We start from the raw sequence: 13350 nt of genomic DNA, 5'->3' as shown, positions 1-13350 counted from the left end.
GATGATATCTCGTTTGCCTCGAGCTAGTGAGACGTTTGAGTTGCCATTCCACCCTGATTCAGTGGTTTTTGGAAGCCATTCAGGGTGGCTCGGCATACTGCGAGAGGTGACTGAAGATGACCCAAGTGGTAGATTTGCAGATTTGTTAGATTCTGTTGAGGTTCGTCAAAGAATAGATATTATGGATTCAGACGAGAAGAACGTTGATATGGCAGAGAACATATATGTAGCACTTGATGATAAAGTTGGCTTGATCTTATAAATGTTGCCCTGTCATCTGTTTCAGGAAAAGGAGGGCTGGTTGCATTGATGGTGTGCATTTAAACGAATGTCGATCGATGTGAATTGACATTTCCGTTGGGTGGGTAGGGCGCATGCCTGGGCAGTAGGGATTTATGACATCTCTGTTGTCTGGTGTATTGACATTTGTTTCGTGATTAGGGGTCCACTAATTACGTACCGGTCGATTACAACTTGCCAAAACGCTTCTCCATGCACACAACGGGTCCTTAAAAATTTATTGATAGGCTAGCTCGCAGCCTGCGTGAGCAAGCATAGTGCACTAGCAGATACATGCATTGTATAGAACATAAAAATCATATGAAAGACTACGTCAATCCCTACGTAGAGGGAATAAACTTCAGAGTTCGTGGAGGAAGATCATGGCCATGGCGGGTACATGCAGTGCATAGAGCACACAAAAAATACATATGAAAAACTACGGCACTCCCTATGTAGAGGGAATAAACTTGAGTTTGTGGAAGAAGATCATGGCCATGGCCAGCAGGTTCACGAGGCCCAGCATGAAAATGTTCTTCAGCAATGCCTGGTTCTGTTTGATAAGTGAGATGTGGCGATGGACCAATGTGTGCAAAATCATATGTTCTCCCACTTCTAGAAACTGCAGCCTCCATGCTACAACAAGAAGAAAGATTAGCACAGCGTGGAGAAGATGGAGGCATCTAGTTGGCCATGTGGTGGGGAGGTGGTATTGAACTACCCTGGGACATGGACGAGCACATGCTTTGAAGCTCCGGCAACACTGAAAGGAATGGAGAAGGAGAACAAAAGAGAATGGCCAGCACAAGCAAGCAAGCAGGTTGTTAAAAAGACTGAGAGGAGCATCAAAGCCTTTGTGGCCGAGGTGTAATCAACGCGTGTCTCATTCCCGCGTGGTGCAGCTAGCACTGCGGTGTGATCAATGCGCCTATTGTTTCAACTAGATAGGAAGTGCGGCTTGCCGCATCCCACCCGCCTCAGCTATATCCAACCTGATATGAAACATTTTATATCTCATACGATTATACGATGAAAGTAATAGTGCAAAGGTTCAGTATGTTACAGAAAAAGTGAAAGGATCAATAGTTCATGATAATTTATTTACAATGTATATTACACAAGGCCACGCAAAAGAGTAACAACTATGCATAGTTTCTATACTAACCATAGGCAGAGTGTATAAGAACATGTGTTACACAGAATTTTTATTGTCCAACACTTTTGCAGTTGCACAGGGCACATGTTACAGATAGATAAGGTGCCCACTATGATAAAACAAAAAATTACTAATAGGCACACAAGCCTTTGTTTTCTCCCTAACAGATTGACTTGGAGCATGTAAATGTTCAACTTGCAATGATAGCATTCAGGTCTTCATGTGTTTGCTGATGGTGTAACTTGCACAAGTAACTCCATAATTAGTCCGACAAAATGATGACAGGTTCTATGTCTCCATGACTACTCATTGTAGCAGTAATCGGATTCGATCCGACGACCAAAGTCATCCGAAGGCAAGATTACACAGCTGAGAACGCATCAACAAACTGATCCAGCGGCCAGGAAGGCCTGAGCTCTGAGGAATGCCACACTTCCACTGATCGATTCCTTCCATTGTTGGATCTGTCCTACCCCCTAAGGTCTAACAGCACCCAATAGTCCAATTGTTCGGAGGAACTAGCGACTGACCAAACCGAGTGTTGCACTTATACACACACCCACACGCTTGCACGGCAAGCAAGGTGGTGAGGAGTGGAGGTACCAGATCGAAACATGGAGGAAACCAAGTGGAGACGGCGGCTCAGACCTATGGCTTGGTATCGCCGGAACCCACAACCGGAAGACATGTCGGTCCCCCAGCACGCGGTACCCAGAGGCCCCGCACTGCATCCGCTGCCGCCGACATCGTGGCGGCTGCATGGACACTGGCCTCCAAGCTAGCGGCATCGCGGCGCGGCACCGGCGGGAGGGCTGGCCCCATGACACGAGGGGTCCGACGCTGGGAGCACGGGTCTGCGCCAATTGTTAAGCATTGGTAAATAACTAACTATAGTAAAGGACAAAATAACTTGGCAAAAGCAATAAACACAACAAAAAGAGAGATGCAAGGCAGCGATAATTAGTTGTCGTATTGTTCTTTGAAGCTATACATACCTTTTTACTTTTGTTTCTAATATTATACAAACAACTTTCTTTGGCACTTTCATGGCATGCCTCCCGACCTGGAACTGGTCGATGGAAGCAAAACAAATAGGGAACACAACAGTAGAACGATGGAAGCAAAACAAATAGGGAACACAACGGTAGAAAAAGGAATCTTGGCGCGAGGGTGCGGTTCGAACAACATGATCAAACAAGTAATGTTCATGTTAGTAGGAATCCTCGTTTAACATATGTATTCAACAAAATAAAAGAAATAAACAAATTCACTTGTAATAGAAGCAAGACATCATCTAAGTTTGACATCGTCATAAGATTATATAAGGCAACATAGAGTTCAAGTTCAGTGCTTTAATGAGGCCACAGAAGGTAGCCATTTGACAATAAGTTCAGTACTAAGAGCGCAAAAATGAGATAGTTAGCGCGCGCGTTGCCTACTTCAACCCTAGGTCCAACACACCAAATCCCCCCCAAAAAAAACTTGGTACACATTTCACCAAGAACATAAGTTCATATCGCATGAATCTCATAGAAAGAACACATAATAAGGATCTTGATTTTCAAGAGGCACTCCTTCGGTTATCACGCTAAGCAACAATTAGTTGCAGCAAAACAATCGATAACACTTAAAAGTAAAAACTAAAACCTTAAGCCTAAGAATCTTCATCTCCATACATAACACAACAACAGATTCCTATACATAAGTGGTCAAATTCACTATTTAACTATCTTCCAGAGAGGATCATCAAATTATTCTCAGATTCCAGAGTGAGTGCGTACATCACAGTCACACTCAATAGCCACAAGCATCCGCTCCTTGATCTAGGTGAACTGAACGCCCGTGTTTGCACCTAAAGCCAAGCAAGAGCTTAAGACTCAAGCTCTGTACCAGGCCAATGTTGTCCATGATTTGCAAGCACGTCCTTTAAATTCTTGAAACAGAGTAGAAACCTGCATATATTTGTAATCAGAAATTAGAGAGATCAACAAAGAAAAAGGAGTGAAAGTCTCATTATTTTTGGAAGTCCTATTTTATCAGGGAAAGGGGGAACATGAGATTCTTAATCCATCCTAGTGAGGTTACAATATCCATGCAAAATAAAACCAGGGAGAAAGAGGAGGAAGTAATTCCTTGTAAGAATCACAATGTAGTACCAGAGGTGACATAGAATAACATAGAGATTGTGATAAGGTTTTTGAAGGAAATATGCCCTAGAGGCAATAATAAAGTTATTATTTATTTCCTCATATCATGATAAATGTTTATTATTCATGCTATAATTGTATTAGCCGGAAACATGATACATGTGTGAATACATAGACAAACCTAAAGTCACTAGTATGCCTCTACTTGACTATCTCATTAATCAAAGATGGTTATGTTTTCTGACCATAGACATGAGTTGTCATTTGATTAACGGGATCACATCATTAGGAGAATGATATGATTGACATACCCATTCAGTTAGCTTAGCGCTTGCTCGTTTAGTATGTTGCTATTGCTTTCTTCATGACTTATACATGTTCCTACAACTATGAGATTATGTAACTCCCGTTTACCGGAGGAACACTTTGTGTGCTACCAAACGTCACAACGTAACTGGGTGATTATAAAGGAGCTCTACAGGTGCCTCCAAAGATACATGTTGAGTTGGCGTATTTCGAGATTAGGTTTTGTCACTCCGATTGTCGGAGAGGTATCTCTGGGCCCTCTCGGTAATGCATATCACTATAAACCTTGCAAGCAATGTAGCTAATGAGTTAGTTATGGAATGATGCATTACGTAACGAGTAAAGAGACTTGTCGGCAACGAGATTGAACTATGTATTGAGATACCGACGATCAAATCTCGGGCAAGTAACATACCGATGACAAAGGGAACAACGTATGTTGTTATGCGGTTTGACCGATAACGATCTTCGTAGAATATATAGGAGCCAATATGAGCATTCAGGTTCCGCTATTGGTTATTGACCGGAAACAGTTCTCGGTCATGTCTACATAGTTCTCGAACCCATAGGGTCCGCAAGCTTAAGGTTTCGATGACAGTTATATTATGAGTTTATGAGTTTTGATGTACCGAAGTTTGTTCGGAGTCCCGAATGTGATTACGGACATGACGAGGAGTCTCGAAATGGTCGAGACATGAAGATTGGTATATTGAACGACTATATTCGAACACCGGAATAAGTTTCGGAGGTTATCAGATATATACTGGAGTACCGGAGGGTTACCGGAACCCCCCGAGGGGTTAATGGGCCACTTGGGCCCAAAATGGAGAAGAGGAGGGGCGGTCAGGGCAGGCCACGCGCCCCCTCTCCCTCTAGTCCGAATTGGACAAGGAGGGGGGCGACGGAGTCCTACTCCCGTGGGAGTAGGACTCCCCTTGGTGCGCCTCCTCCCTGGCTGGCCGCCCCCTCCCCCTTGCTCCTTTATATACGGGGGCAGGGGGGCACCTCTAGACAGCGCTGTGACGGTAGAACATCAAGATCGTCACCACGCCGTCGTGCTGACGGAACTCTCCCTCGACACTCGGCTGGATTGGAGTTCGAGGGACGTCATCGAGCTGAACGTGTGCTAGAACTCGGAGGTGTCATAGTTTCGGTGCTTGATCGGTCGAGCCGTGAAGACGTACGACTACATCAACTGTGTTGTTCTAACGCTTCCGCTTTCGGTCTACGAGGGTACATGGACACACTCTCCCCGCTCGTTGCTATGCATCACCATGATCTTGCGTGTGCGTAGGAATTTTTTTGAAATTACTACGTTCCCCTACAGTTTTATGATATATATATGGCATGGATCTCACCATTATTTGCTGGCGATTAATAACACAAATTATTATTTTTGCATGTATCCTGCCATCACGTGCATTCTGTTAAAGCTGCACCATCCCAACAAGTGGATCTTCTAGTTATTCTGTCAATCAACATATTGACTTGAAAAGAACTAATACTTCCATACAGCCGAGAAAATAAAATTCAAGTAGCAACAATGCAGGTACACGGACTGGACTCTTCCTCGAAATAATACGTATATGCTTCAGATTTAACCACCATGTATTTATTCCACCTATCTTCTAACCAGATAGTTTAAGAGACTCTCACTAAAAATGTTAAAATGAGAATCCTATGAAATATCATGAAACACTGAAGGTTCTTTATAAATGAAGAAGATGGTTAACAGGGCAAGCATAGAATAATCCACTAAAGCAAAGAATGTGAGTATAATTGAAAAAAGCATGTCACAGCAATTCCACACACACACACACACATAATGTGCCACATAGAAATTCAGGATAGCAAAAGCAAAAAATTAGTTACTTAGCCTTATATCGATCTCCACCAATGGTTGGATCCTCCATTGTTGCACCTCCGCCTGCTTTAATGGCATAGGCGCGCACACACACACACAAAGACCTATAGGCGGCCGGCGGATTAGGTTAGCGTATCACGTGAGGTCAAGAAAGCATGTATCCATGTTGAGCACCAATGGGCTTGTTTGCACATATTTTGAATGATGATAGTATCAAAGTGACTTGAGGTGCCTAGAAAAGCAGAGTAAGCACTATGTATACTATTAACAGTTAATAAAATGATAAATACAATGGTTAACTCAACAGATCCATCTAAATATCTAACAACTATTTGTGACTTGTTGGTATTATAGCAGAACGGCAACCTTCTACAACATATGTAACTCTAAACAGACCCAAGTTCACGGGTCTAAAATAATCTTAGACAAACAAACAACTGATTTATTTTGAAGTTCAGTTAACATATCCAAGGAGAACAGAAAACAAATAGACAATTTGATGTACTATATTTGCTTGAACAGAAAACAAATAAACAAATAGACAGTGAACTAATTACCTAACCAGCAGTCATTTCAATTTCTCAATTGAAGAATTCCCCAAACAGAAATGTGAGAAGCAACCTCCATGATCTGCCTAAATCAATCAATTGAAGCGAACCAGGATTAAGAAACACTGTACAAAACAAAGATTGGAACTACATTATTGCAAGGTAATTGTTGGTGGAAGAGGGGTAGAAAAAATAAATATAATGGGCAATATGTGGTGAACCCTAGCTGCTTCAGTTTCTGCTGCTAAAGAAGGACGGACTTGTTAGGCGGCTGGTGGAGGAGGACGGTGTGTCCCAAGGTCAAGAAAGCACGTATCCTCAAGCTCATGGGCCAAACTGCACATCATAGAAACATGGGTCATGCATAGATTAAAAGAAGGCACCTACATGTAAAAAAACAGAGCAATTCAAGTTTGAGCCCAGTCTGCTCCCAGCGAAGGCAAAGGCCAAGCTCGACGGGGAGAACAGCGGCTGAGAAATTAAGATGTTTCTTGATTAAGTAAGGTAACACACAATTGATAAACAGGGGATGGACATGCATCCGTTGGAAAGAGGCAGAGATAAATTGCAATACCGTCGATTGATCTTTAGAAAAGATCCAGATTTTCAAGCCAAAGATAAATTCATGTTGCTAATTTAACTACTATTGTACTTGTCTTAGAAGCATGTCTCAATCGATCAGACCAGATTATAAATATTTATTACGATAATAAAGTTTGCAATATACAATGTCAAAGTTACATTTCCTTCCAGATCTAAATCATCAACTCCTAATATGCCAAGTAAATCAGATCATCGCATAACAGCTAAAGTAGATGGCCATAGATCCATGGTGACGGGAAGTTTAAAATTTTCCCTGAAGGAAATAACTATCTATGTATACAAAAGCAAAAAAACATAGATAAATGAATATTGAAGCCAGGATTGCATATACCCACCATACGGTTGAAATCAACTATCAACTTACACGTAATACCTTATAAGAACAACTTGACACAAAAATATATGTGCACTTAAAAATTGGTCTAGCTTCAACTGACAACAAAATGTGAATAGCTGACAGTAATCAACAGAACATTACTTGATCAGGAGCTCGCTTGACCGACGTTGGAATGAATTCATCTCTAAGCATGATTTCATTATCATAACCGAGCATGAAGGAAAAGGAACCCAGTCAATGTAAGGCGACTATCATTTACGCCTCCGGGCAACTTCTCTTGAACAACCCTCTTCATGCCTGATATTTCAGTAGTAGGCTGGAGAGGAGCGCTAAAACATCTGACCTGCAAACCAATGGAATGAGAATTTTAGTATCAACATACATAGAAGAATGTCAATAAAAAAAACTCTAGTCAGCCTCATGTTAAGATAAAGGAAGAATGGTGGCCTCAGTGAATACAAACCTGAAAGTCATTGAGCTCCACATCACTGAGAGCTCCATCCCTGTCGTGGTCACATAGAACAAGCTGTTGTACCAAACGAATAGAGAGGAAAGAGGTTCAACCTCCAAATCCGCCTACATAGCAGTCGCAGGAACACCATGGGCAACTACCCTGCATTAGAATTGAAGGCAAAATCAAAATCAATGGAGGCACGATGAACCTAGGAGATAGGAAGAACAGATGTACCACAAGATCACCTTAACCGGCATCACGCCGTGCAGGAACCATCGCAGCCCTGTTCAAACTCTCTTCCTCCTCCTCCTGCCGAGGAGTCGGCAGCGGCGTGGCGACCGTGGCGCTTGGGTTAGCCTGGGCCAAGGAGACGGCGGGGGCAAGGGTCGCATCATACCTCAGTGGCCGGCTGGGCGAAGGAGACGACGACGGCGTGGGGCTGGACCTGGACGGCAGAGGGGCAGGGAAGCGTGGGCGGTTCTAGGGTTTGGAGGGAGAGAGAGGAAGGCGAGGCGGGAGGAAGGGAAGAGGGGGCGGCGCGAGTGCGGGAGGAGCGAAGGCGGCGGCGCGAGGTCACGGATGGGTGCCAGGGCGTGGAACAAAGAAACTGGCATTTTATTGTGTTTATATGGTCCTACCTGGTCCCCTCGAGTTGAAAACAAAAGAAACACGCTCCAGACCTTCTTATCAATATAGAGAAGCTGAGCCTGGGTGTATAAATTACGAACATTTGTTCTGCTACATCAAAAATAGAAGGATCTGTATGGTCATGTACTTGGAATTGTAAAGACAAATTTAAAAGTATCTGCTGCTGATAAAAAAAATTATAACAAGATTTGGTAAAATGTCAGTAGGCTCTTAGGATCAGGGCAGCAGTCTTCGCCATCTAAAAGTCTCTTGTTTGTAATTACAAAAAAATGGAGTTTCATTTGTTTGTAATTACACAAAAATGCAGTTTCCTTTGTTTTTTCCACATACACAAAAATGGAGTTTCCTTTGTTTTTCTACATACACAAAAATGGAGTTTGCTAATGCAATCACATGTAGCAGAGTTGTTCAATCAATGGACAAGAGGGAATGATATATACACTAAGCACCACAAAGTCGTGTAACAAAAAACAGAGGAAAAACTGAAGGAAGAGGCAAAGATGGCCTTAACTTCACAGGAGAGGTAGACATGCCTTTGCCGGGAGAGGAGCAGGGTAGCGGTCATCGCCATCGCCGGCAGGAGGTGTCTCTAGTGAGAAAAGACATGGAAGCAAGCTGGAGATTCACGACTCAGCTACAATGAACTCCATTAAAATCCTTTGAAGCATTCAATTGCCGCAATAGACCTAGAGGAAAATAGCCCAATTAGCTCACCCGCTCACCAAAAATAAGAAATGGAGGGAAAGAGATCCAAGAACACAAACCTACACTACAATGGGTGAGTGGATAAGAAGCATAAACATGTAGCAATACAGTAAGCCTCTGAAGGAGACATGGCGGCTCAGCGGTGACGACAAGAGAGGTGGGCCGCTGGCTAGCATCCTCTTCAGTCTCAGCATAGTACCTACAAAGAAATGTACCCCTTTAGAAATACCGAACCATAACAAATGCAGCCTCCCATAAAAATATAACCCTCTTCTGATAATAACAAAAATTCTAGTAAATACATATTTCATTAGCAAGAGAACGGACAACCTCTTTGTTTGTTGATAGCTTAGCAGGCTCCAAAAGAAGGGAAAACTCTTGTTGGTTGATAGCTTGTAAGTCACTAAAGGTAGCTTGATGTCCCCACATAAAAATTAAGTCCTCTGAGATCACATAAGAGACATAATATAAATTTCAAATATTTACAAATAAAGTCGCAGTTTGGTTTGGTCTGTTCCCTTGAAAGAAAATTGTAATGCCCATCTCAGCATTAGTAATACAAATCCATCTTTCAACAATTAAGTACAAAATAATATATTCAACTATCTGAGCATAGTTCTCAGGAAGAATACTTGTTGTGTGGGATGGATCAGATAGTAAGAAACAGAATAAATAATATTAAGACAACTATGATGCATCTCAATTCAGATGGGCCACTGACCAAAGGGTTATAAGCATTGCAATATTATATACTCACCAAATTAGTATTGCTCAGTATAAATGTAAGGCCTCTTGTTTAGGACAAAGGATAGATATTTGATATATCACAGGAAATGCAGCATGATATAATAGTATCAGGAGTACATAGATTTCACAGAGGTCTATTTTTAAAATGGCCACAACTGCAAAATTCCCTCTCGAGATCCCCAATTCTTCTGGTCACAGGGCGGCCGCCGCGGCTCCGGAAAGAAAATAAATAAATTCCTGCACTTAAAGAAAGCAAAGAAACCAAAAAACAGTTTTTGCAATGGTTTCTGCGCTAATTCAGTTTGTGCGCTAAAATTCATTTTCTACGCTAAAACAGAGTGTATCTAAATATTCGCTATCTAAACTAAAGAATATTTGTGGAATAGCTGAACTTCTAAACTTACACGTAGATCAACAGTAAATGTTCAGTCTTTTCAGTTCCTGTTCTAATTCAGTTTCTGCACTAAAATTCATTTTCTGCACTAAAACAGAGTATATGTAAAGGTCCGATATCTGAACTATCGAAGGTTTGTGGAACATCTAAATTTTTAAACTTAAACTGAGATCAAAAGTAAAGGTTCAGTCTTTTCAGTTTCTGTACTAATTCAGTTTGTGCACTAAAATTCATTTTCTGCACTAAAACAGAGTACATCTAAAGATTCGGTTTCTGAACTATAGAAGGTTTGTGGAACAGCTGAATTTTTAAACTTAAACAGAGATCAAAAGTAAGGGTTCAATCTTTTCAGTTAAACAGAGATCAAATATACAATCCTTTCAGTTCAATAGAGATCAAATGTTCAGTTTTGGCTAACATACTGATCACATGTACTCAATTATTTCCCTAAGACAGATTCATATGAGTTCTTCTACATGAACAGAGCACATGTTCAGATCAACACAAACAGGAACAAAATCCTAGGCATGCTTAAAAATAAGCCTCGATACCATAATTTAACATAATTCCATCGTCATATACATGAACGCCACAACAGAGCTGACGCAATCGACCTTGATCATAGATGGGAAAGACCCTACTGATTAAAGCATTGCGCTAATACAAACACCTTCATTTCTATGATCATGAAAGCTTACCTTGATGCTTGATAGATGCAAAAACTTGTCTTGTTATAATGTACTGTAGTTGTACACCAAACTTCTGTTGTTATTCTGTTCACTTATGATCTGTCCATATGTCTAGTTAATAACCCAGACCTGAATTCTATATTTATAATTATTTCTTACGTTCATTCATTCATGTTGTTTGGACAGGCTGAGAAGAGGAAGCGCAAAGCACAATATTCTGTTGCTATGAAGAGGAAGGAGGCTGAACGGACAAGAAGAAAGATGGCTGCTGCGGCAAGAGACCGGGCATGGGTGGGAAAGCGCAGAGCTAAATCAGATTGAGGCAGAAAAGATAGCTGCAATGGCTTGAGGATCTCCTCTCTCCTGGTGCAAGTGTCGTCATAAACGCACTCGTATATGTGCGCCTAATCATATCGTTGGCATCTGTTTAAATTGTCAGGGAGACATATGTTAGATGACAGAAAAGTATATTGTACTCTCTCTCTCTCTCTGTCTCAACCAATATCAGTACCAAAGCTCTCTCTCTTTCTCATTTTCTAGTCAGTATAGATGCAAACCAATATCAGTACAAAAGCACTACATTTCTCTTCTGTTCTTGCTCACCTCTTATTTTCTCGGGGGTTGGGCTTCGCTCTGTGTCAACTCTCCCAGTCGTTGGATTGGATCTCGATTCAACAACCGCCCATATGCATATTACTCTTCCCTTCTTTCCACAAAATAGAGAACGCCACATACATCAAACAATTATTCTGCAATGCTGAACAATGCCCAAGCATATGCTCTAGGGCCAAATTTCCAAGTAACACATACATGACAGCAAAATTCAAGAAAATTGAACTATACATTGTCCACTGCAAATAATACAAATTTGCTCACATAGAGAGAACAACCTAATAAAAGAATTGTACCTAGCAACAGAACCGTGAGGCAAATTAACAGCAATCCCTCAGTGACTCGTGCAGTAAACTGAACATCAAAGGATTGTGAAAGCAACCTTTGAAGCTGATTTAAAAATCAAAGCCATATTGACTCGTACAGTAAACTGAACATCCAAAAGGGGATGATGGAGGATGCTGTAGTTTTGGACATAGCAAAAGCACACCTCATGAGAGAGATATGTCAGTTCTAGCTAGTGCTCTTTCCCATAAACGAAAAGAAATACTGCATCTACATATGAGAACTAAGATCAACTGCTTTCAGCACATTGATCAAATCAACAACAAGCTATAACAAACTTCAACATAGGCCAGCAGTGAAACAATAGGGGATTTTTTTTACCAAAAACAACAGCATCAAGCTGCTACTTGCCCCATGGCTTGTAGAATTAATTAGGAACTTGATTCATACCTACTGCAGGTGAGCAGGAAGCAGTGCACGGGCATGGAGGTGACAGGGCTTCTCCTTCCTCTTTTCCTCCTGCTCCATTCTTTTTCCACATCTAAGGAACAACATCCACGTACCAAGAAACGACCATGGCATGAAACCCTAGCCACCACAATGTGCAGCCGAGAAAGCCAAGAAAACGACCCTGGTTAATCGTCCAACAGAGAAAATCAAGGAATGATGGAGAGGGCGATTTTATACCTACTCTGTTGACCCCGACTGCCGAAGAACACCGCCATGGTGGCGTCGAGCAACCACGCGTCGCAGGACCAGAGGTGGAAGGCAAGGAGGACCAGCGCCCAAGCGACGGCGGAGACGACGAGAAGCTGCGGCCGCGCCGACCCCCTGGGCCACGCCGCCCGCACCGCGTCCCATACGCCGCCACCTTTGCCTCGCCTCGCCATTCCTGCTTCCCTCCCGCGGGAGCCGGGGCCGGGGCGGGAGGGGGTAGAAGGAGGAGGACGTGAGGGGAGGAGGCCGGGCGCCAGCGGGGAAGGAGGAAGCAGCGGCGGCGGGCTCGGGCAGAGCAGCGACGACGGGCTCGGGCCTAGGGTTTGGAAGGAGAGAGAGGTAAGGCGGGAGGAAAAGGAAGGGGGCGGCGCGAGTGCGGCTGTGCAGGAGGAGCAACATCTAGGTTTCCTCTCCACAGGAGCGGCCCCTTTTATACCACAAGACGTGAAATGACGAAAATGCCCTCGTGGGGGCGCTGGAATTACGCGCGGTGGCACGACCGGGGCGCACTGGAATTTTATCTAACGGCTCACGACAACTTGGTAAATATCCGACGGTCCACAGCAACCGAGCCCGAGATCCGACGGCCAGAAACAAATCAAGAAAACGATCGGACGGTTGAGAGTCGCTAATCGCTCAGGTTTAGCCGCCTCTCGTTTTTCTGGATGTGGGAGTCTGCCTTGTTGTCCATTTACTGGGGAAGACAGAGGCAATACAAGAGCTATACGCTGACCAGAAAATGTTATACCACATTGATGTATTGGAGCAGCACGAATCACGTGGCAACGAGTGGTGATAGATACCGGCCTCGCATGGCTGCATGTCCACCTGCGATTTATCGTACATTCGACAGCCAATA

At 42.9% G+C, this 13350-nt stretch overlaps 1 long non-coding RNA gene across 1 annotated transcript; it reads right to left on the bottom strand.

Moving 5' to 3' along the window:
* Positions 1-5038: 5038 nt before the first annotated feature.
* LOC123064965 (uncharacterized) lies at positions 5039-8310 on the bottom strand. The gene is made up of 5 exons (XR_006430856.1): positions 7940-8310; positions 7704-7853; positions 7382-7583; positions 6310-6636; positions 5039-5984 (listed from the first exon to the last, which is right to left on the bottom strand). It is a non-coding gene; the product is annotated as an uncharacterized lncRNA (long non-coding RNA).
* Positions 8311-13350: the final 5040 nt, after the last annotated feature.

This window comes from Triticum aestivum, chromosome 3B, assembly GCF_018294505.1.
Source record: "Triticum aestivum cultivar Chinese Spring chromosome 3B, IWGSC CS RefSeq v2.1, whole genome shotgun sequence".
NCBI classification, from domain to species: Eukaryota; Viridiplantae; Streptophyta; class Magnoliopsida; order Poales; family Poaceae; genus Triticum; species Triticum aestivum.
Note: the sequence above shows the minus strand (reverse complement) of the source record. Positions and strands in the feature narration are given on the sequence as shown.